Source organism: Ursus arctos, unplaced genomic scaffold (genome assembly GCF_023065955.2).
Source record: "Ursus arctos isolate Adak ecotype North America unplaced genomic scaffold, UrsArc2.0 scaffold_16, whole genome shotgun sequence".
Taxonomy (NCBI): Eukaryota; Metazoa; Chordata; class Mammalia; order Carnivora; family Ursidae; genus Ursus; species Ursus arctos.
In genome coordinates, this window is record NW_026622830.1 from 34394824 (window position 1) to 34420346 (window position 25523).

The 25523-nt window shown below is 38.7% G+C and overlaps 1 long non-coding RNA gene across 1 annotated transcript; it reads left to right on the forward strand.

Annotated features, from left to right (window-relative positions):
- The first annotated feature begins 852 nt into the window (after positions 1–852).
- LOC130543788 (uncharacterized) lies at positions 853–25388 on the forward strand. The gene is made up of 2 exons (XR_008959401.1): positions 853–1442; positions 19896–25388. It is a non-coding gene; the product is annotated as an uncharacterized LOC130543788 (long non-coding RNA).
- Positions 25389–25523: the final 135 nt, after the last annotated feature.

Consider the following 25523-nt stretch of genomic DNA (forward strand, 5'->3'; position numbering starts at 1 on the left):
ACACATTTTGGGGCACCTGTGTGGCTCGGTCAGTTAAGCATCTGACTTCTGTTCAGGTCATGATCTCAGGGTCCTGAGATCAAGCCTGCATCAGGTTCCCTGCTCATCTGGGAGTCTACTTCACGCTCTCCCTCTGCCCCTCCCTCTACTCATGCACTCTCTGTCTCTCTCTCGAATAAATAAATAAAATCTTTTTTTAAAAAAAGCACATTTCAGTTTAGTTTGCTTCATTTGAGGACACAGCTTCATCATTCAACTCTATGTATCTTCTTGGATTCTCTTATTACCTTTCATTTACCTTGTTAACTAAGAAATATCCTGGTCATTTTGTTGTTAGATCATCAAAATTTTTAATCATGCCATTTAATACAGGAAGGTGACTGTCTTCTTAAAAACTGTCCCTGTAGCCTATCAACTTCCTTTTCTAATTTGAATTTATTACCTTGTATATCTGTGGCTGAGCTGTGAGTCTGAGATTTAATTCCATTGCTCTATTGGTTCAATTCAGTTTTTTATATGCCAAGTATTCCTCTTTTTAAAAAGAGGTATTTTATTGAATTATATCCTCTAATAAATTTTTTTTTCAAACACATGCAGGAGAGGTCAACTTTCTGAGTCTTTGCATGTTTGAAAAATGGCTTTATTTTCCTTTCACACTTTACTGGCATATTTTAATTTCCCACGAAAAATCACATTTCTACTGTAGCCTTCCACATTGTAAATGCACATTAGTGGGTTCCTACCCCTTGGCAATTACAGTCCAAGTGACTCAGTTACATAGTTAAGGGGATAACATAAATCCCTGGACTTCTCTCCACTAGAGAAGCAAGTGTGAAGCAATATCCCACACTTTACCACACTTTACCTTTAGCCACTGTTCCACACCAGTTGGGAAATCAAAGTTTCATTATACAGCCCTCCTGGTAGATACTTGGAGGAATTACAACACACTTTAGCGTGTTTAGAAATGTCCTTTTCCCTGACCACATCTTATAAAGACATAATTGCATAGTGGAAGCCTTTGGGAAGTTTTAAATACCTTCTGTGAACGAGGAGAAATGCAGACATGTTGGCCAAGCTGATCATTTTCATGGTGGATCTCACACTTGCTTTGGCCACTTTTGGTCTCCTCTATGCTGTTTCCTTACTAGCAACCACAAGTATATTCATCTTCGTCCTCTTCTATCTTTTCAAAGGGATGGACAAACACTGCGACTTCAGCAAGGGCAGAGTCCGCGTGCTGGATTCCAGCCGCGCTGCTGGGAAGGCATTTGCAGGAGACATGGGGAGAGTCAGGTCCAGGATGCTTCCCGTCCATTTTCCAGCTTCAAGAGAAGAGGCTCAAGGAGTGTGTTTTTGTCTGCTGGACAGTGAGGAGCCCTCTGTGGTGGAGGAGGTGTGCAGGAGGACCTGCCAGAATGCTGCACCCACCCAACTGAGAGGTATTTTTTTTAAAGACATCTTGTCCCCCAAATTAGATCAGTTTCTGGTCCCATTAATTCTGGGTTCACCACCACTGAGTGATACCTTTTGTTAAATAAAAGAAACTGTGTACAATATTTTATCTTATTCCTTGAGGAATTCGGACCCACAAGCATCTTTTCTTCTGTGTGAGATTATTATTTTTGGTGTATGAGGTTATTTTTAAGGGGAGCAGGTGTCAGGTTCATTTTAATTATCCCTTTTGTGAATGAGACCATACAAGTAACATGTATGTTTGAGGAGAGAGGAAGAAAAGCAGTGTTTCGTATCCCTGCCCTCCATTTTTCAAAAATGGAGTCAGCAGCCTCTATAGGGACTACAAACTGTATTTGTTTTCAGCTGAAAGTCTCACTAACCCAGCAAATCAGGGAATCCCACCTGTGTTATTTTCTCTTCTAAGCATTGGTTAGGCACAGGTCAAAAGTAGTTGAAACTTCTGTTTTAGTCTTCTCTAGTAGTTTGACTAAAAGGCTTGGTAGAAAAGGAAGTTTGAGAAAATCGATGTTCATTCTATCTACGGGCTCTTTCCTTGACTCCAGGTGGCTGTCCTGAAGCAGACTATGTATTTTCAAAATGGTTCTTGGAGCAAAAACAGTATTTGAAACGTGCGAGATGACAGAAAGGAGACTTACTATTTTTTTTGGTTGGTGCCCTGGAACACTAGAGATTTTAAGGGGAAAAAAATCATGGCGGTGTAATGATAAAGCTCCAAACTCTGAAACTGGACTCATTTAGAATTACTGTTTTGCTTATTCTATCTTATCGCTTTCGTCCAGTGGAGACAGATGGATCAGTTTTGTCTTGGTTTTTGTCAGGTAAATGGCCACCAGAGGTGGTCTGTGTTTGGGTGTTTATGGTATAAATCCATATAGTCTATGGCATATAGATATATTTTCTCAGGACAATATCTGGCTTGTTTGCGGAAGACTGGGGTAAATTGATTCAATTTTAGCTTCTTAAAACCAAACCCTGTCATTATATTTCATCTGCATTGCTTTGTGGGCTTTTGATACCTAAACTTTTAAAAGTATTTCTCCCCCAACACACTGAAAAATCATTTTAGTCTATAAGTAAGATAACTTAAATGAACTGCTACCAAAAAAGTAGCAAAATTTGACTTAATAAGGAAAAAAGAATAAGCTTGGCCCAATGAACAACAAATACTTAAACTTTTAGTTGATCTTAAGCATCCTCACCACATACACACACACACACACACACACACACACACACACCCCAGAAGGAAAATAATTACATGAGGTGATGGGTTAAGTAGCTTGATTGCGATTACTCCATAATGTATATGTATATCAAAACATCAGGTTATACACCTTAAATATGTACTAAATATGTAATATTATAGGTAATTATTACATTACTATAAATTTATGCTACATGTAAAACATCAAGTTGTACTCATCAAATATATATAATTCCTAATCAATAAAGTGAAAAGAAAAGGAATGGGGGAAAAATTAAAAATAAATAAATGCACTAAGAAAGAAATAAATACTTAAACTTTTAGAAAACAATGAATTGACTTTAGTATAATAATGTTACCCATGTTTCAGTCATGGTGCTTGCTCAGCAGTATAATAACTGTTCCACACAAGAAATTGATACAAGAATTTGATACATTTTATTGAATGAGTACAGACTGTCGTAAGGGATTTAAGAATAATTCTCCATTACATAGTTTCCAATTTTATGTACAGAGGTAGCACGGGTAACCTATCTGGTGAGATGTGGGGTATACAGTCAGACCACACTTTAAACAGTTGCCTCTAACTGTTGCCCACATATGTTCAATTTACAATCACAGAATTATTTTGTGAAATGGCTTTTCAATTCTCAGAAAACTCAGCTATCATGAAATATCATGAAAGCAGTACACAGAGTGTGTATGTATTTGTCTTTAAGTCTCAATTCAGTCAGAAGCTTATCTAGAAGGCACAGAAGGATGAGACCACAGCTTAGGCCAATTTTGATTCAAAAGTGGCAGGAGAACAGGTCCTTATTATGAGGATTGCCTGAAGTCAGGAATCTTAGGGAAGAACTAAGGGACAGAGATGAGGGAGAGGAGCATGGAGAAGAGGAGAATGACATTCGAGCCTTGGGTGTGATTAAACTGAAGGGCACTGGGACACCTGGGTGGCTCAGTCAATTAAGCGTCTGCCTTCAGCTCAGGTCATGATCCCAGGGTCCTGGGATAGAGTCACATCAGGCTCCTTGCTCAGTGGAGAGCCTGCTCCTCCCTCTGCCTGCTGCTCCCCCCGCTTGTGCTCTCTCTCTCTCTGACAAATAAATAATCTTTAAAAAAATAAACTGAAGGGCACCAAGTCAAACATAGTACAATTTTGCCTTGTAGACCTTTTGGATACCTAAGAAACTTCTACACTCAACTGTGCTAGCATTCAGGAGTAATGAGCCACAGTTGTACCCCAACAAAGATTTCTTGTACGGTCTCTGCCATTTGTCCGAGTTCTCTTATCTTCTATGTTTCCTATTGTAAAGGATTAAGTCAGTGGTCATGATTTGGTAAGAAAAGAAACTGAAGTTGCTTTACCTTTTGAATATCTTGAGGCTTGCCTCAGTCTCCACTGCACACCTGCCTTACAGGTACCTTCGGAGACCTGTTGGCCCTGCAGGGTGCTGGGTGCACACGCCTTGCCAGGCTGATGCAGCTCCCTTGAGGTCTTTTTTGCATCCAATGCTGTGACTATCCATTAGCTTCTATGTGGGTTCCAGAAACTTAGCTTTAGTTTAGCTAAATTCTAAATGCTGTTAAGTAAGACTTCATTTCTGAGATGTATTATTTTCCAGCAATTCAACTAGGGCTCCTTTTAGCTTTATTTTATAGCATGTAGCAGCTCAGTCGTAAAATTCAAAAGGACCTTGAAATACACTTCTCATCTAATTAAGAAATATATCCTGTGATATCCCTGAAAGATGGTTCTTCAGCTTCTGCTTATACGCTTGTCATGAGATACACAAGACAACCCATTGTTAAGAAGTTCTTCATAACATCCAGTAGAAGTCTGAGCCCCCGCAAGCGCCATCTCTTTGTCCTATTTTTGCTCTATTAAGCAGTCTAGAAAATAGTTGACTAAGTACAATGATTTCCCTGGAACCACAAATCCTAAGAAGAAAAAGGAGCTTCCCTCTTGATTTTCTACTTGCTACTCATACCATTGAACAATGTTGCCCTTTGCAGTGCAAATAGGCCCCATTTAAAATCATAACTTGTAAAATAAATCCAGCGTTTATTGTGTACTTTAATAGAGGATTCTTAATTTGTCTTTTCTGACTTCTTGTACATATTTGTTAATCAAGAATTTTGAAATTCATTTCTTCGAAGCTTCCGAAGTCTGGGAGAGTTGCCAATTTGCACCAAAGAGCAGCATTTTATTAGTGCGTTCATAACTATTAAAATGTAATTCTAATGCGCTGACCCAATTTCACAACACATCAAAAATTTAATTCAACCCCAGATGACTCTCCAGATGTCCAATAATTTTCCAGTGGATGTTGTTATTTAGAAGGTCAGATGAATTTGAACATTTTAGAAGATTGGCAAACTTGTCGATATAATTTTTTTGTGTGAGTTCAGAAACAGCTACACTTCAAGTAGGCTGATCTTTACAGAATGAAGCCCCTTTATCAAAGATAGCTGAAAGTGCAGAAAATCAGGACAGGGTCCAGCCGTCCTGTTTCTGGTGGCACTAGACCAGCTAAAGCCTATCTAAGGCTCGTGAGGGGAAGTTCCCACGGCCAGGTTCCCTGTGGCTTTGTCACTAGGCTGGGCAGTTAGAATGTTAGAAGTCAAAGATTTTTCTGGCTTTGTGGATGGCTGAGGGAGAGCAAGCTTTCAGAAGCTGCAAGACAAGGAGGGAACCAAGGTTTTGGAATGCATACCTGGAATGCATTATCTCTTTTTGTTTCTGCTTTTGGTGACATTTCTAACAGTAGAATCTGGGGGCCCAATTAGAATCTTGACCACACTCCATTGGTGGTTTATGTCAAGTCACTGCCTCCCTAGGCCTCTGCTGCCAGACCTGAAAAGAAGGGAATGTGAACCCAATGACTTGGAAGGCTCCTTCAGGTCTATAATACTGTAAATTTTATAGAATAGCATGAGTTAGAAATATGAAATGTGGTCAACCAAGATGGCAACCTGCATAGAGGTCTCTTAGCATCTCTCAAAATGTCTTGCTACTACCTGGGGGATGCATGAGATGTGGGAGCCCCCAAGGGACAAGGTGACAGTTTTCTGGAGCATTTGTAGAACTGAGGGAAAAACTCTTGGAATAAGTTTTCCTAGAGACCTCAGATTTATCCCAGCATTCCTATTGCACCACCTGCTCATAATTAAGGGGTGACGTCACATGTATCCCACGGGCATCAATTATCCCATTAGTTCAGACAGGCTGTCCAAACTCCTACACCTTTGCATTCGTGTTATATCTGCAAGCAAGACATCTCTTGTATTCTATACTGACCACATGCATTACTTCTCCTTCAGGATCTCAATTAGTTCATCCACAAAATAAATACACGGTATAAATAATGTTAATTGCCACTCCTGGGCTAATATTTTATTATTTGAAGGCTTTAATGAGTAGATGCTTATTGCTACTCAGGGTACTAGACAGTTTGGCAAACAAAGACATGTAATATGTAAACTTTGACTTCAAATGGGTTCCCATTATGTTCCAATTTGAAAGAATCTGTGAACTTGACATGAATAAGAAAACTCATGCAAAGTTATCAACTACTTAAATAAGATTGAGTAATTTTTCAAAAGTCAAAGTTTCAGTAAAAGCTGAGGGTTTCCCAATTTTGATTTATTCATTTTTAATAGCCTGTGTTTTGAATGGGCAAATTAATCCAGGTTATCCAATTGATTTGCATTGTAAATCGTCTTTGTGCTTTTGAAGACAGGCTTTGCTAAAAGTAAATGGATTGTTTAGCAATGATTTCTTGACTATGGTCCCAAAAGCACAGACAAAAAGGTAAAAATAGATAAACCGGACTGCATCAAAATTTTAAAAACTTCTGTGCATCAAAGAATACAAACAACAGATTGGAAAAGCAACCCACGAGATGGGAGAAGATATGTGCAAATTATGTATCCAACAAAAGGTTAATATCCAAAATATATAAAGAATTTTTACAACTCAACACCATCAACAACAAAACAACCTAATTATAAAGCGAACAAAGGACTTAAAACAGACTTTTCTTCAAAGAAGATATATATATGGTCAATAAGCACATGAAAAGATACTCAATCTCACTAATTATTAGGGAAATGCAAATCAAAACTTCAGTGAAATACCACCTCACACTCATGAGAATGACTACTGTTAAAAACCAGAAAAGAACAAAGTGTTAGAGGTGTGGAGAAATCGGAACTCTTGTGCTCCATTGATGGGAACGTCAAATGGTGCAGTCACTATAGAAAACAGCATGGTAGTTCCTCAAAAAAGTAAAAAATAATTACCATATGATCCAACTATTCAACCTGTGGGTCTTATATCCCCCAAAATTGAAAGCAGGGTCTTGGAGAGATAGTCATACATCCATGGCCATAGCAGCATTACTCACAATAACCAAAGGGTAGAATTGTCCATTGACAGATGAATAAACAAAATAGAGTATGTATATACAATGGAATATTATTCAGCCTTATAAAAAAGGAAATTCTTACAGGTGCTACAGCATGGAGGGACCTTAAAGATATTATGTGAAATAAGCCTGTTACGAAAGGACAAATATAGTATGATTGCACTCACATGAGGTACCTAGCATTGTCAAATTCATAGAGACAGAAAGTAGAATAGTGACTGCCAGAGACTGGAGGGAGAGGGAAATGAAGAGTATAGAGTTCCAGCTTCGCAAGATTGAAAGAGATCTGGAGATGGATGGTGGTTATGGTTGCGTGACAATGGGAATGTCCTTAATGACACTAAACTACACACTTAAAAATGGTTAGAATGGTAAATTTTATGTTATGTGTATTTTACAACAATTGAAAACAATAATAAAGAAGAAAAGTAAGTGAATTATAATATTGTCAAAATTATATTAAGTTTCTGAATCAATATATAGAATAGTGTACAAATTAAAGTAGGTCTTTTGTTTTTGTTTTTGTTTTTGTTTTTTAAGCCTGGCTCTAAAAACTAGGCTTTAGGAAATGATGTTCTTTATGCAGCATTTTGTGTAGGTAAACTAGGCACAAAAATTGCATAAAACATACATGCTTTGTCTCAACCTTGGCTGCATAGAAAAATCATTCAGAGAGTTTTTAAAAAATAATCATTGTTCGGTGTGGGGTAAAGCCCCAAGACGGGTAGTTTTGTTTGGTTTTGTTTTTTAAAATATCCCCAAGTGGTTGTGTTGTATGGCCAGAATTAACTGGCCAGGAAACAACTAATCTAAGCTCTCCCCCACTGAATTATCTTTATTAGCCAGTGATCATTTGGTTTGTTCTTGGCACTAATAAACATGGGGTCTCCCTCATTGATGAACTCCTCATGATGAAGAATTCAATACTCGTAACCCCCACCATGGAAATCCTACAAATAAGTACTGTAGGTTCGTAGGTAAATTGAAAACAATTCATAACAGGTTTCAACAGCATTTATTAGATTTGCTTTCAGTCTTGAACAAGACAAGTCAATAATTCACTCGATGCTCAGATGTAGTTAAATCTTAGGAAGGCCATTCAAATACTTTGGAGAAAGTACAACCATTAACTCAATTAACTTAATAATTAACTGAAGTCCTCATTTGAAGGCTCCTATCAATAAAGACCAAGTGGGGACCACAGAAAACAAACAATTACAGAATATTTACTATGTGATTGTTCTTGTTCAAGACACTCAAACTAGGTGACAACCATATTTCCAAAGGTCCTGGGTTCATGATTTCCTTTGGGTATTAAGCCATCACGCTGCAAATGTCCAACCCTGAGTTCTTCGCATAGTTGTAGCCATTTCTCATATTGCTTCATGCATGCTAGAAGTCTTGGCATCAGGGGATCCTGGGTGGCTCAGTCAGTTAAGCGACCAACTCTTGATTTCAGCTCAGGTCATGATCTCAGTGTTGTGGGATCGAGCCCCATGTTGGGCTCTGTGCTAGGTGTGGAATCTGCTTAGGATTATCTCCCACCCTCTTCCCTTGTCAACCCCCTATCCCTCTAAAAAAAAAAAAGTTAAAAAATTAAATCGAAAATAAAAACAAAAGTCTTGGCATCAAATTGAATCATGGCTTTCCCCCCCCTTCTGGGGGAGGAGCTATAGGAATAAACCCCATTTGAAGTCTTTGTCCTACACATTGCTGCAGAGTAATCTTGGTAAAACATAATGTGGTACTTGTTTTTATGCTTGAAGACTTGCTGTAGCTTCTACTCACCTGAAGGAGAGTAAGGTGAATATCGTAATCTGGTAGTCTTAGCCTTCTAACCACATATCACCAATTATGCCACTGTGGGTTGGCAGAGATTCAGCTGATGAAGGTTGTACATGGCTGGGCTGGGCTCCCAGCTGCAGGTTGGGTCCATGTCTGGTTCACAGGTCCCTCAACCTCGTTGGACTGATAGCTACTTGAAGCATGATCTTCTCAAGAAGGACAGAGGGACACTTGTGGACACTAAGGTGTAGGTGGGTATTGGTACACTGTCACATTGAATCATATTCCTTTGGCTGAAGAAAGTCATTTAACATCAGTAGGACAAAGAACTACACTCCTTCTTCCATGGAGGTCATGAAAGGGAATGAGTATTCGCTGAATAGTAATTGAATATACCCACAAGATATGAAAAGAATAAAATTTCTATAATTAATAGCATTATCAATATTATTCATTGTTCCTTCTTTGCTATGAAATAAAATTCAGATTTAACATTGCCAGTGTGAAGTTAAATATAGGAGTTGAAATCCACATGCTTTACTTTTTGAGATTTTCCATGATTCCAGTTAAAAAGAAATTGGGGCTATTTGCTGGAAAAAAAGTGCATAGAAGCAGTGTCTGCCCTTTCCGTGGCAATTTTCAAGGCTGGAAATTATTCCATCTTGTGTCGTCTGAACTCCTTCCTCAGCCCCCATCATCACTGCTGGTGGCTCAGCTCCCTGACAAGTGTACAGAGATAGGGCCAAATGTCAGTGCTGTCTTGGAAGAACAGGGCTTTGGGGCAGCAACATCCTGGGTCTATCATAGACTGGCTCTGAACTTGGGCAAGTCATGTAAACTCTCAAGTCCATCGTTTATTTAGTAAAATTTGCCCAAACTGACAAATAGTTTGCTGTGTTGATTAAATGAGATAAAATATGGAAATGTAGTTCAAAATATTAACCAGAAAATACATATCCTTATTTATAGTTTGTCTAGATTATGATTTCTGTGGGTTTTGTTCTCTTCCACTGTGTTTATCTACTCGATTCGTCTTTACTTAGTAGTAAGGTGTCATTAAGAACAGAGCAAAATTTTTCTCTTATGGATAGAAGCTAAATAGCATTCCTGTATTGACTATTCTTAGAGACCACTGACAGAAATAAATTATAATAAAAATGACCAATTGTGAATTATTTAAATTTGGTTTTAATAATATGGGATACCATACTTGCTTCAAAATTTCCACTTCGGAATATCACCTAATAGATATTGACCACAAATGAGATAACTTATTGAAGCAAGTGATTTTTCTCTTTTTTATTAAAAATGGTAATTATTCCAGAGCACCTAGGTGGCTCAGTCGGTTAAGCATCTGACTTTGGCTCAGGTTATGATCCTGGGTTTCTGGGATTAGCCCCAAATTGGGCTCCTTGCTCAGCGGGGACCCTGCTTCTCCCTCTCCCTCTCCCTCTGCCCCTCCCTACTTTTTATACTCTCTCTCTCTCAAATAAATAAATAAAATCTTTAAAAAAATTTTTAAAAATAAGGCATCTAGTATACTGAAAAAAAGAGAAATGAATAAAAGCATCCTCAAATAATCTTTTCAAAAAATAAACAAAACCTTATTTTAAATATAGCATATTTGTAAGGTATCTCTTATTCCTCTCGGATATCAAAGAAAGCTGCATTCATTATCATGACAGACAAACAGATCCCCTTGGGGTGGCATAATTCATTTTTTTCAAACACCAAATGCTTCTCTTTCTCTCATTACATATTTGGAATCCAAATATAGTCATATGTATTCACGTGCTAGATAAAATGAGGAATAAACCGGCATATTTAAAACTGTGGCTCTCTTCAATCAAACCTAATTGGAAAATCTACTTAATAATCCTAATAGAGAACAATTATTCCCTCTGGAAAGATAATCATCTTGCTGCATTAAAACTATTTTAATTGACTAAAATTTGGAGTAGACTTAGTAAAGCCAAGTACCATTACCATTACTGTAATGCAGATTTGAACATGTGGACCAAAGTTTATAATGTGAGTACATTTCAGTTTGCTTTAAAAATATTCAAGTATTTAATTTCTAATGCATTTATCTTAACATTAAAAAAAAAAAATCTGTAACATTTCAGGGGCTACTGATTCCTGCTCTGGACCTTTGAAGAGCTTGTGGTTTAATAGGAGAAGGCAGGACTACAAATACAGTCACAAGATAAAATTAGTGCTATGCTTACAGATGTGAGCAAAACAATATGAATTCACGGCAGTGGTGGTTTATTTTGCCTGCAGTTCCCAGGAAAACCTTCCTTAAAATTGAGGTATTTAGTTTAAACTTAAAACTGTTTTTTAGCTTGAACTGGTTTGGAGCTTACCAAATAAAGAAGAGAGGAAATGAACAAGTAAATGTCCCGCTGATGAGAAACAGCCAGAACAAAGGCAGGGAGAAATTAACACTCACTGTGGGAAACTGGAAATAAGATACAAATTGTGCATTACTATTCAGTGTCAAGTGACTGACAGGTCATATGGTATCTATTTTGCTTGTTTAAAATGCACTTTCAAATGGAAAATGGAAGAAACAAAACATTGTATTTCAGCTAACTGGCTTCTTTTACGAATGAGGAACCCGCCCTTACTAATTGCCGTTGTCCTGGAGGAAACAAAGAGGTTTGCATCAGCGGCAGTCCTGTGGGTGTAATATGTATGTCCCAAAACAGGAGCCCCAAATCCCATTATGCTAACACTCAATTTGTTAGATAGATCTAGTTCAGAGATCTGCTACAAAATATCCGTAAATACTGAAAAACAAGCAAATACACATAGTGCATTTTACGCCAAGGGGGTACCAAAAGATGAGGTTTATCAAAGATGAGCCTGATGCAGGCTCACTTGGACTCTCTGAGGTGGTCGCTGCCCAGCAATGGGCCCGCTTTCATGCAGGGACTCTGTTATGGGCTCTCTCCCTCCCTGCCTTGACTTGGCTGCTGAGCCCTAGCTAGCCACCTCCTCCTTCAGCCCCTTCCTTGCTTCCAGATGAACCTTGCCCAGAATCTGTTCTCAGGGTCCTTTTCCTCCAATCTCCACCACCCCACCCCTGTCCCCCACTACCCCACCTGACTTCTTGATCTCCAACCCATGCACCCAACCACGGAACCCAAAAACAATAGTATATAGGCATGACTTGAAAGGGGATGAAATGAAAAGCGCAATTCTCTCCTTCCCCTACAGATTTCTTTCTCCAAAGGGTAAATGATTAATTTTTTATGCTTCCTTCCAGGAAAACTAATGGGTAAATACATTATATTCTCTGACTGAGGTCAATCTTGTGAATTCTACTTTTCAAGACTATCCTCATTATCACCCCAAATTTTCAAGTTTAATGCAGTTTGCAAAATACTTCCTTTGGGTAGTTTTAAGTACCTCTGTGTTTTTGATTCTTTATTTTAAAAAGTTAATATTGTGTTGTCTCCTTGTTAATTCGGTTTGTTGATACATTACCCGTTGTGTTACTATTTTGCCTTTAGTTACTTGCTTTTCAATTTCTTTATCCACCTTTTTTTCTGTTTTCTAGTTCATTAAGTTTCTTTTTATTTTGTTATTTTCTTTCTTAAGTTTGTGTCATTATTCTTTCTACCTCTGGACCTTTCATAGCTCATTCTTTTCCTTTTACTCTTTCTTGTTAGTTACATAGATATGTAAGGCTATGTATTTTTCTCTGCTTTTAAGTTTCAATGTTTATTGTTTTAATTTTAATAACCTTGCAAATACTCAGCAATTGCAATTTTGGTCACTTATTGGATCCCAGACATATAATGGGAGAAAAATTTTAAGATTCTAGGTAGTTGCAGTTTTTCTCTTTGATTTTGGTTATTATTTTTTTAGCTTTGCTTTGTGTATGTACAACTGTACACTTAGAATGTAGTCTGTGCTATTTCTACTTTTTGTTCTAATTCATGGAAATTATTTTGTAAATAAGACTGATTGAAATAAAATATATTCTTTGTTACTAGGATATAGCATTTAATACATTTTGATGACTTTAGCCTTAATTATTGTGTTCAGAACTTCCAATTCTTACGTATCTATGGTCTGTTTTGTTTCTAGCATTTCTTACCATTCATGGTTCATTTTTTTTGTTATGTCATTTATTGGTTAACATTTTTTGCAACTTATTACTTAGTAATTTTTGCTGTGGGCTGGATGTTTTGTCTTTCTGTGTTTCATCTGTTTCAAGCTCTCTTCCTTAAATTTGAACTTATCTAATGTTAATACCACACCGTCAACTTTTTTGTTGTTGTTGTTAAGATTTTATTTATTTGACAGAGATAGAGACAGCCGGTGAGAGAGGGAACACAAGCAGGGGGAATGGGAGAGGAAGAAGCAGGCTCACAGCAGAAGAGCCTGATGTGGGGCTCGATCCCACAACGCCGGGATCACGCCCTGAGCCGAAGGCAGACGCTTAACCGCTGTGCCACCCAGGTGCCCCCACACCGTCAACTTTTTGTTAATGTTTTCTTGATCTGGATTTGTTCAACCCTTAAAAGTTTGCCCTTCCTGTATTCCCTTATATTATCTATATTTTATACAACATGTATTGTTGCCCAACCTGTCATAATTTTTTATTCGTTTTAATGTATATGTTGACATTTTGAGGGAAAAGTTATATTCAGACTTAATTCTGTCTTCTTGACATCTTTTCTGCTTTCACTACTGTGAGTTCAACTGAAGCAGCCTTTAAATCTGCAAACTAATATGCATTTTACTAAACTTTTGTTTTTGGGGGAGGATATTTGGACTCTTTACCTCTTGAAATTATTTAGCTACTTCTTTGCCAATGACATTACGAGGCTTCTTGTAGCCTAAGATATAGGACAAAATGATATCACACAGGAGTTTCTGTGAAAACCGGCTTAAGCCAAAGAATTCTCCTCAAAACTACAAAACCAACATGAGTTTGAGCAAAGCTAGCATGAAAATAGTTTCTGCAGGAAAAAAAAACAACACAAAAACAAAAATAAAAACAAAAGCAAAAAACTTTTAGGTCTTCTAAGAAATTGCATTCTCAACAAGAGTGAGAACAGCCCAAAAACAATGCTTAAAGAAGAATAAGTAGGTATTTACTGCTCAAAGGTTTATGAGCCAGTGGAGTGAGTCTTCTGGTCTCACAGGACTCCCTTACACACCTATGGTCAGATGGGGGTGAGACAGGTGGGCTCTCTCACATATTTGGGGGTTGCTGGCTGTAGGCTGATCTAGTATGGCCTCAGGTAGGACAAATGGGCTCTCTGTACATGCGAGCTCATCCTCTAGCAGCCTGGCAGGGGCTTTTACCCAAGGTGCTGGCAGTACTCCCGAGAGAGAGCATGGAAGCAGAAGGTCCCTGACAGCCAGACTAGGAACTGGCTCGCTCTCACTTCTGACATGCTCTGTTAGCCAAGCCAAGTCCAAAGGCCAGCCCGGATTCAAGAGGTGGGAAAACAGATCTAGCCACCTTCTGATGGTGATTGTAAAGTCACAGTGGCAAAGAGGATGAAGGATGAATTGAAACACAGTAGCCAGAGATATGTTACTCCTTGGAATTAAAATCCTTTTGCATTCATCTCCTCTACTTCATGCACCTCAGGATTTCTTAGAAGCTTGAGCATTCTTCATTAAAAGGAAGACTAAAGGGGCGCCTGGGTGGCTCAGTCAGTTAACCATCTGCCTTCGGCTCAGGTCATGATCCCAGGGGCCTGGGATTGAGCCCCGCATCGGGCTCCCTGCTCAGCAGGGAGCCTGCTTCTCCTCTCCCTCTGCTACTCCTCCTGCTTGTGCTCTCTTGCTCCCTCTTTCTGTCAAATAAATAAATAAAATCTTAAAAAAATAAAAATAAAAGGAAGACTAAAATATAATAACAATAAATAAAAGGAAGACGATTTCATCATGTTTTTAAACTGGAGAGAAGTAAGAAGGGCACATATTGCATGGTGCACTGGGTGTTATACACAACTAATGAATCATCGAGCCTTCCATCGAAAACCGGGGATGTACTGTATGGTGACTAACATCATATAATAAAAAATCATTATAAAAATAAAAATAAAAAAAAATAAAATGGAGAGAAGCCTATTGTGCAGCAATTCTTTGGAGGCTCTTAAAATGTATTATTTTATGTCCTGATGTCAGCATTTCCATTATGAAGTTGTGAGATTTTCTTAACTCTGGGAGTATCAGAAATGTTCGCATAGCAACTTATGAACTTTGCAAGTGTCTGTACTTTTCAGACTAAAGGAATTGGAGAAAATTAATATTTTTTCATATATTGGTATTTATAAAACACTAGTATTACTTAAGCAAGACGGATTTTACACAGCTACTGATGGGTTTTATTATAATTATGCCCATTTTCAGGAGTTTTTTTTTCCTGAATGATTAATTTACATATCTGAGATTGGTAAGAATATAAACTATTCCCTGATTCCACAAAAGTTATGTTCATATTATTTTTCTCACTCATACTACAATCAGTCCAGTGAAATAAGCCTGGCTGTGAGGGACATAACTCTTTGGAATAAAGAGTCTTTCCAGATATATGTGTCTAAATTGGGCAGCCTGTTTCAGATACATGAATCTTTTTCTAAAAGAAATCTGATTTGCTCCTTTTGAACTTGTCAAGAACCAACAATGACTTGAAATCATAGTGTTTCATAGACATGTTATTTGGTAAAACTGCAAGAGATCAAAACTGGAGATGAAAAGAAGGTATCTAGAAAGTACGCATCAGTCATTTTCTGGCTCAATAAACCATTCACATTAAAAGAACAACAACAACAACAAAAAACCAAAAAAACCCCACAAAACCCACAAAACAAAACCATTCACATGTAAAGTGAAACGGGGAATTCTGACAATTCTTAAGTACTTTAAGAGTGCTATTTGATTCAGCTTGAGTTATATATTGGGATAATAATTATTTTGTAAAAAGATTTTTATTTATTTGAGAGAGAGAGAGCAAGAGCGGGGGAAGGGGCAGAGGGAGAAGAAGACTTTCCACCAAGCAGAAAAAAAAAAAAAAGGTGAAATGTCCTAGAGCTCTTTCGATCTCCGAGAGACCCTACTTTTCACTCAAAATTATTTGAATCACAATTCTGGCTCAACATTCTCATTGCCTCTTTCCCCCCAGTTCCCAATAGCTTCTTAAAAATCAAAGCTCTTAGAAAAGCAAGCCAACACCTAGAACTCTCAAATGTGTTCCTCAAAGGAGTGCCACAGAGCACTTTAAGATAGTATTTGTTTACTTAAAATTTATGCCTCTTGAGTCATGGAAAACACACTATTATATCCCTTCTCAGTATTTTTTTTCCCTTTCAAATGCTGTTAAGATGAGAATATGGGATAGAATTCTATGCACTTCTTTGTTCCCAGTTTGGAAGGTGCCATATATAAACATTCCCTTCCAAATTCACCCCTTATGCCTTTGCACAAGCCTAATTACAAGGAGAACATTTTTTTATTTGTGTTATTTTATTCTCAAAGGGAGATTGAAACTCTGGAGGAGTTAGAACCACAAAGATGTGGAGAATGTTTTTTAATTAAATGAATTTCACTGGTTCTCTTTACACGTTTTGAAATTTGAAAATATTTGGGGGCACCTGGGTGGCTCAGTTGGTTAAGTATCTAACTTCAGCTCAGGTCATGATCTCAGGGTCCTGGGATAGAGCCCCATGTCAGGCTCCCACTCAGTGGGGCTCTGTCCTTTTGCTCCTTCCCCCATTCATGTTCACTCTCTCTCTCAAATAAATAAATTAATTAAATTAAATCTTTCAAATTTGAAAATATTTGGGGGAAAAAAGGCCTACCATATTCTCACATTAAAAACCAAATTCTACGAAGGGAAAAAGCCAAAACATTGTTCTCAAATCCCCTTCCTTTGAGATAGCCATTGTCAAGAGCTTGGTATTTGTTCTTCTCAATTTTCTCTTATGCTTACTCTGAAATATATTATGTACTTACAAAATAGTATCAGGCTACACATATCAGATTAAACTTGGTTGTTCCATTTAAAAATGTATATATATTCCCAAGTCATTACGTGTGTATCTACTTATGATTGCTGAATATCAGCAACCTTTTTAATATTGGCAAATGTTTTGCCAGATTGGTAAGTGGAGAACAATGTCATTTTAGTTTGCATTTTGAAAAATCAACATCATTCATCATCAGGGAAATACAAATCAAAACCACAATGAGATACCACCTCACACTTGTCATAATGGCTAAAACTAACAACACAAGAAACAACAGGTGTTGGCGAGGATGAGGAGAAAAGGAAACCTTGCCCTGTTGGTGGGAATGCAAGCTAGTACAGCCACTCTGGAGAACAGTGTGGAGGTTCCTCAAAGAGTTAAAAATAGAATTACCCTACGACTCAGCAATTGCATTACTAGGTATTTACCCAAAGGATACAAAAATACGAATTTGAAGGGGTATGTGCACTCGATGTTTATAGCAGCATTATCAACAATAGCCAAACTATGGGAAGAGCCCAGATGTGCTTGAATGGATAAAGAAGATGTGCCATATATATATATATATATATATATATATATATATATATATATATATATATATATATGTAAAATATTACTCAGCCATCAAAAAGAATGACATCTTGCTATTTGCAACAATGTGGATAGAGCTAGAGTGTATTATGCTAAGAAAAAATGAGTCAGAGAAAGACAATTACCATATGATTTTACTCATATGTGGAATTTAAGAAACAAAACAAATGAATATATGGGAGGGGGGAAAAGAGGCAGAGAGAGAGAGAGATAAAGAGGCAAAGAAACCATAAGAAACTTTTAATTACTGAGAACAAACTGAGGATTGATGGAGGGATGTGGGTGGGGGTTGGGCTAGATGGGTGATGGGTATTAAGGAGGGCACTTGTTGTGATGAGCAATGGCTATTGTATGTAAGTGATGAATCACTGAATTCTACTCCTGAAACTAATACTGCGCTGCATGTTAACTAACTAGAATTTAAATACAAACGTGAAGAAACAAAATAAAATAAAATAGTAAAAACTGACTATCAGAAAAAAAAGTTATCTGTGAGTTTAATATTGCTTATATTCCAACATATCTTAACCTAGTAATGGAAAACATATTAATTTAGAATTCAGATATTTCTCAGAAACCCTATGGTTGAGAATTGCTAAGAAGTATTTCTTGAGCAACTCTTGGATTTTTTTCTGTTTTGAATTTCTTTGGATTGCACACAGATTCTGAAATTTATAAGCCTATCTTCTCCAGCTAGCTGTGCATAATTTTTTTTTTTTTTTTTTGGCTAGGAGGAAGACATTCAAAAGAAAAATATTTTTAAGTTATACATTTATTTTGATTTTTTTTAAAAAATCAAACTGTAGATGAACTGCAAAATAAAAAGTCCTCCATCCTCCCGCATTCCACGTCCCAGAGGCAGCCACTGTGAACAGCTTGGTGTTCATTCTTATGAGCATTTTCTATGCAGAGACCTATATCTATAGCTCATCTAATCTGTGTCTGTAATCTCCATATGTATCTGAATCTAATTATATATATATATATATATCCTAGACATCAGCTTATCCCTTCCTCTTTAATAGCTATGTAATATTTCACTGTATTAACATGGTACAATTTATTAAATCACTTCTTAGTGTTGATAGACATTTAGGTAATTCCAGCTTTCATGTTTATATAAATGGTTCATTGCACATTCTTGTACATATTTCTTTGTAATCATATTGGAATATATCTGTAGAGTAAATCTGTAAGGTGGAACTTTCTGGTCAGAATGTAGGCCCACTGAAAAGTTGGTAGATGTGTCCTCCAAAAAGTTCATGTCAATTTATATCCTTACCAGTTGTATATCAGGCTGCTTTCCCTTCCCAAATCCTGGAGTAATGTCGTTCATTATTCAATCTGATGGGTAGGAAACAATTCTATCTTTAAAAAAACTGTTAAAAAAAATTCTAAATATGGTTGAACATCATTAAATATACTATTGGACATTTATCATTTGAAAAATGTTCCTTTACTCTCCAAGAGATATAACAAATATGTGACCATTTAAGTGGTTCTAAGTTTCTAAAACCTAAAACTTTCCCCTGTGAATCAGTACACAAATGATTAGAGGTATAGAAAATGGACCATAGTAATTAAAGATCCTTTAAGCCTATAAGCTGGCTTGTTTTAGAAGGAGCAAAAATACGGGTGTCTAGGAGGCTCAGTCCGTTAACCATCTGACTCCTGGTTTTAGCTCAGGTCATCATCTTGGGGGAATCGAGCCCGAATCAGGTTCCGTGCTCAGCAGGGAGTCTGCTTCTCTCTCTCTGTGTGTCTCTCTCTCTCACCCTCTGCCCCTTCCCCACTCACACTTTCTCACTCTAAATATTTTTTTTAAAAGGAGCAAAAATATTTTTACTAGAAATTAATATTTCAAAATATATTGATCCATTCTAAAATCCAAGTACCATGGTCATCAGGTGTCTTGGGTGCCCCACGTGTCAGATACAGTTGCAATTAAGACCAGTTAGCTCTTAAAACTTGCTCTAGAAAACAGATCAGGGCTTTTCAGATTTTAAAGTGCTCATTAATCACTGGACATCGTGTTCAAATGCAGATTTTGAGTCAGTGGTTGTGGGGTGGGGCCCAGGATTCTGCATTTCTAAAAGCCTGTAGGTGATGCGGGTCTAAAGACCACACTCCGAGGCCGGAAGGCTTTAGACTTTAGTAGTTTAGCTCCTCATTTTGTAGACACAAAAAACTATAGTTAATACACCCCGATACCCGCTTTTTTAGCTTAAAGAAATGCACAGAATTTGCTTGTTTTAAGCCAACAAACATCCTATTTGTGTGACATATATAATATGTGAACAGACTTATGAATAATACAACATCTGTAGCTTTTAGAAAATAAAACATAGTTAATTAGGGATCACATGAATTATGTAATCATTATTTTTAATGTTTTGTTCTTTCTAGGTCATTCAAACTGCCATCTACACATGAATAACAAAGAAATTCTCATAAACAAGCAGAAACACCCAAGAGGCATGAAGAGTTTTAATACATCAAAAATGCAGGTCTTATGACAGTACGGGTGCAGAAAAGATAGATTTTAGACTCTAAAAACTGAACCTTGGAGAGGATAAACGTGCTAGGCAACAACATAGTACTGAAACTTGTCGAAATGCCTTTGGAGCTTGAAATATCTAGAGCCGCCAAAATGTTCAAGAGTGAAATTGAAAAATGTTTCTTCAAAATGCCTAAGCCAACCAAAGGCGGGCATATTTGCCATCATGGCCAAACCGACCATTGCTTTCACTGGTCTCAGCCTGGGCCAAGTGGGGAATCCTTCACTACACGACTGAAGACCAGTGTCAAGCCCATGCTTCCTTCTGCTTTGCCCAGATAGGATTTCTCTCTCCACCAGGACACCCTGTCAATACTGTACTTGTCACACATCACATTCTCTGTTTTACGTGCTTTGGTTATTTGTTGTTTTTCCTATTTCATCCTTAGATTATCCTTAAACTTCAGCAACTGCCTCTTAGCTGCTCTGTATTGTCAACAGTGCCAATGCAAGTGCTGTGAATGTTAATAAACACGTTTCTGAATCAATAAATCCCCCCAAAATCTACAGCTCCAGGGATAAATGTTGTCTATTGCAAGTGAAGGTGGAAATGAATGAAGGAGGACCATCAGCTGACGAATGAGCTTATCAGAATCCTCAAAACTTCAATAGGAAGGAGCAGAAGTTAGAGTCCTAAATATTTGTTCATGTCTAAGTAAAGGTTAATTCCTTAAGAGTAGTTAGCAGAATTCTAGCTTTTAGAATTCTAGCTCCTACCATTGTTAATTGGAAGTGAAGACGAGACTATGACAGTGTCCGTAAAACAGCTGGGCTGGGAAGGTGTCTGAGGAGTCACTGGGAAAAGGGGAAACAGGGGAAGTTAGGCATCCTGGAATGTGGACTTAACCAGCACTGGATTCTCCAGGAAGCTGAGCTGGACACAAGGGTGTGTATCCAGGAAGTTTACTTTGGGAAGTTCCATCCTGAGGAACTGGATTGGGAGACTGGAAAGAGTCATACAAGGAAAGTATGTTACCAGGCTCAACAATACCATGGGGCTCCATGGTACAACAATACAATTGGGGCTCCATCCTCCAGGGGGCGCTCTGAGAAGGTGCGGAGAGCGCACCTCAGAGTTGTTCACCAGAAGGACAAGGAGAAACTATCCATCAGCTTTCTTTCCCCATTGGTCAAGTTACATGGGCAGAGGAGTATGTTCATGACCTTGCACTTCCAGGATTGCACCTGCTTCAGAATAGCTAAATGGTTTCCAGAAGGTATCTTGAGACATGGCAAAGGAGAAGCTCCAGAGCAGAAAGCAAGAGATGGGTGTGGCCACTGATGTAGGGTGTGTGGGGGGGGGGTGACCCCTTCACCAAGCTGGTTGCTGTAAAAAGGTGGACAAAGAGGATGTGATCGAGGGCACAAGACGGGGCTGCCACCAGCTCTTCGGAGCACATGAGTCTAATGCGAATCTGTCTGCCCTGGCAGTAATAAGCACAGGATCGTACCCATCCCTTTGAACAAAAGTCAGAGAAAGGGGCACAAAGACGAAGGAGTAGCCAGAGAGAGAAACTAGTTGGGAAGAGGAAGAAGCCAGAGCATTGGGGACATTGCCCTTGCCTAGAACCAAGCTCCACCTTTTCTGTGCTTCAAACACAGACCAACACCTGCGTGGGAGTTTCTCTTTCTCCCTATTCACGTGTTGGATATTTGGTTGCTGCTGATTTCAGCTTGCCCACTCTGACACAGCCATGCCACCTGGCAGCGTTTCTTACCTGCTCATTAATTTACTGTATTGCTTTCAGTGCTCTGAGTTTTAGGGAGCACTTCCAGCTTTTTCTGCTCCTAACCTGTCTTAGTTTGGGTTGCTCCAAAAGCTGAACCCCAAGGAAAGAATGTGGATGCAAGTAGTCTTCGCTTGGGTACACGTGACCCCAGGAAGTGCTGTGAGTGGGGGGGAGGGGAGGGAGGAAGGCAGCCAGTAAGGGTGTGAGCAGGTTATTAGCATCCAGTTTTTCTGGGAGTTGGCCTCACCGAGGGACAGGGAAGCTGGGGTGTCTATGCACGGGCTCCAGTTCCTCATGAGCCCTCTGTAGTTCCCAGCTGCCCCCACACAGGCAGAGCAAAGCGCCCTAGTGCTCAGGAAGCCTCCAGGCAGAGAAAGCAAGCAGAGAAGTGTGGGTGGTTGGGGGCGGGAATGGGTGTATACTCCAGCTGCGAGGAATCCAGAAGACGGCAGGAGAGCTCTAGACTGGGGCATCGGTGGCTTCTACTACACGCTCTGAGATGATGTTGCAAAGGGTAAAATATCCAAACACGGAGAAAAACAGCAGCAACAACCTCCTGGTGGCATCTCAATGGAAAGAAGAGTTCATTAGTACAGGGTCAGAAGGAATTAAAAGTAGCTTTGAAACTGAGATTATTAAACTTTGCAGACAAAAACTTCACAATGGCATTGAATCTCCTTAGAAAAATCCCCTTTACTATTACTGAAGAACAAATTGGGAAAGAAACCAACATCTTATTGCTTTGGCCTAGAAACAAAGGACCTCACGGACCCCTGTTAAATACCAACCGCTTGGCTCTCTTCCTATGTGAACACGTGGAAACCTGGGTGTGGGGGAGTGGGGGTTGATTCTCTTGTACTGGTCATTGCTCTGGACCACCACCAACGTGGAGTCACTCAAAGATCAGAGGGGGCTTCAACTTTTTTCCTCCACCCGATGCTTTATGTTGGAAAAGCTCGATGACAATGCATGCAACTTGCGGAGGACTCCGTGGATTTCACAGTGGAAGACCACACGGAGCACAAAAGAGAGGCTACAAAGGACATACTTTCAATGGCTTCATAGATTAAAAATTCACCCTGATTCTTCATTTTCTTTACACACCTCTGCCACAGCCTTAGAGCGAGCTGAGACAGCACCTCCGTCTGAACGGGCTTGGCCGCATAGCAGACATGACACAGACCTGAATGTTGGGCTTGTCTTCTTGGCCCCTGTGATCCTCCATGAGAAGAACATGTCCTCAGGAACTGCCCCTCCTCCTTCAGCCTGGGAGCCAACCGGCCCCCAGTCGCAGCTGGGAGCTTCTGTCGTGAAACACAACGGAGGAAGTAAAGCTGCCAGCCAAACCTATTCTAGATGAGACAAGAGAAGTCAACTGAGGACTCAAGCATGTAGACGGCTGCTTACGGTCGTAAACCTCTGAATTTTGGGATGAATTTATTATGCAGCATTATTGCGGCATTATAAAAGTTCTCAATAAATACCAAAGGGTTCATTAGACTACTCCCATTTCTTTTTATTTAGTGTTTATCATGCCAAAGTATTTATTATCCACGGAGGAGACAGACTGAGGGAGAAGAAAGGAGAATGAAGATAACTTTTTTTTAAAAGATTTTATTTATTTATTTGACAGAGAGAGACAGCCAGAGAGAGAGGGAACACAAGCAGGGGGAGTGGGAGAGGAAGAAGCAGGCTCCCAGCGGAGGAGCCTAATGTGGGGCTCGATCCCGGAACGCCGGGATCACGCCCTGAGCCAAAGGCAGACACCTAACGACTGAGCCACCCAGGTGCCCCTGAAGATAACTTTTTTACTTTTACTCCATCTATTTCTATAATTAGTCAGTTTTTTATAACTATGCACTACTTGGTGTAATTTGTGAAAGAAAAATAAATCTGACAAAACCTGTTTCCACAAATGAAAAAGAAACAAAATATTATTATATTATATCACATTTGGCCAATGTTTAATTACCAAATTATCATTTATATCATGAATGAAAATCTTGCTACTCAAAGTGAGATCCTTGAACCTGCAGCAGTGGCATTACCTGGGAGCTAGTTAGAAATCCAGAATCGTGGGGCGCCTGGGTGGCTCAGCTGGTTGAGCCTCTGGCTTTGGCTCAGGTCGTGATCCCTGGGATCAAGCCCCACAGCAGGCTCCCTGCTCAGCAGAGAGCCTGCTTCTCCCTCTTCCTCCCCCTGTCTGTGCTCTGTCAAATAAATAAAATCTTTAAAAAATAATAAATTCAGAATCTTAGGCCTCACCTCCACCAGCAAAATCTGTAGCAAGATCCCCATGTGATTCTTGTGTACAGGCAAATTTGAGAACCAGTGCTCTAAAATATTCAGCATTTTCATTTTTGCTTTAATCACTGAAAAAGAAATGGTTTAACAAGGAAAATGTTTTATTTAAATTTGCTCCTAATATGTGAGAAGTATTTGAAAGTATCTTCAAATAGCAAAGGCAATTGGTGAAGATAATCCTTTTACAACGATAAAAAAAAAAAAAAAGAAGGTTGAATTGTTAAACACAAAACTCGAATTTTTTTAGTAACTAGGGAAAGCAGGACAACACAAAGAAAACAAAAACTGGGTTACATATTTCAAGAAGAGCAGGGTGAATTGTGTAAATTGTGCTTTTTCTTCCCACATCAAAAATCAATACTTCCCCTTTCTGAGTGGAGGGAATCCGAAGCAGACTCCCTGCTGACCCTGACTTGAGGCTAGATCTCACGACCCAGACAGAGATCATGACCGGAGTGGAAAGCGAGAGTTAGTTGCCTGACTGAGCCACCCAGGGGCCCCTGTTATGCTATTACTTTTAAGGTCAAAAAATGTAATTTTTCCGTCAGTTCTGCCTCTTGGTTTATGGTGCTCTCTGCAGTGTCCAGGTGATTTGTCTAATTTCTCTTGGATTTATTACCTTAACTCCTCTCATTTCCACTAGATAATGAAGCTGAGCTTTTTTCCATGGGCTTCTTGGCCATTTGTAGATCTTCTTTGGAGAAGAAAATTCAAATCCTTTAGCCATTTTTAAATTGGCTCACTTGTCTTTTATTGTTGAATTGGAGGAGTTCTTTATATATTGTGGGTTCTATAACGTTATCAGACATACTATTTGCAAATATTTTCTCCCATGGCATAGGTTGCTGTTTCAATTTCTTGATAGTGTTCTTCGATGCACAAATTTTTATTTTATTAAAACAAATTTATTTTTTCTTTGGGTGCTTGTACTTTGGGTATACTTAGGTATCACAGTAAAAACCATTGCCTAATCCAAGGTCATGGAGATTCATCCCTATATTTTTGCTGAAAGTTTTATAGTTCGACTTCTGGTGACCCGTATAAGCGACTATGTCCATCCAGCACTCTATGTAACCTCTCCCATGGTTTACTTTTCTTCATAAGACCTATCATTTCCTGATTTATCCTGTGTGTTTTGTTGCATGTGTCTCTTCCCCCTACTAGTTTATGAACTCTGTGAGAATAGAGAAGTTATTTCTCTTGTTCACTGCTATAACCTCCATGCCTAGAACAGTGCCTGACACATGACAAGTACTTAATAATGATTTGTAAAATGAGTGAATCAATGAATAAATTTCCTTTTGCACAGAACATTATGTTTACATTTTTCATCTATTCAAAACTCCCTGGAAAAGATGAATGATGAATGAATCGCTGTGATGCCAATGGAAGTTAAATGATAATGCTGTGAAGACCAAGATCTCGATCTTCTTATTATCTGCC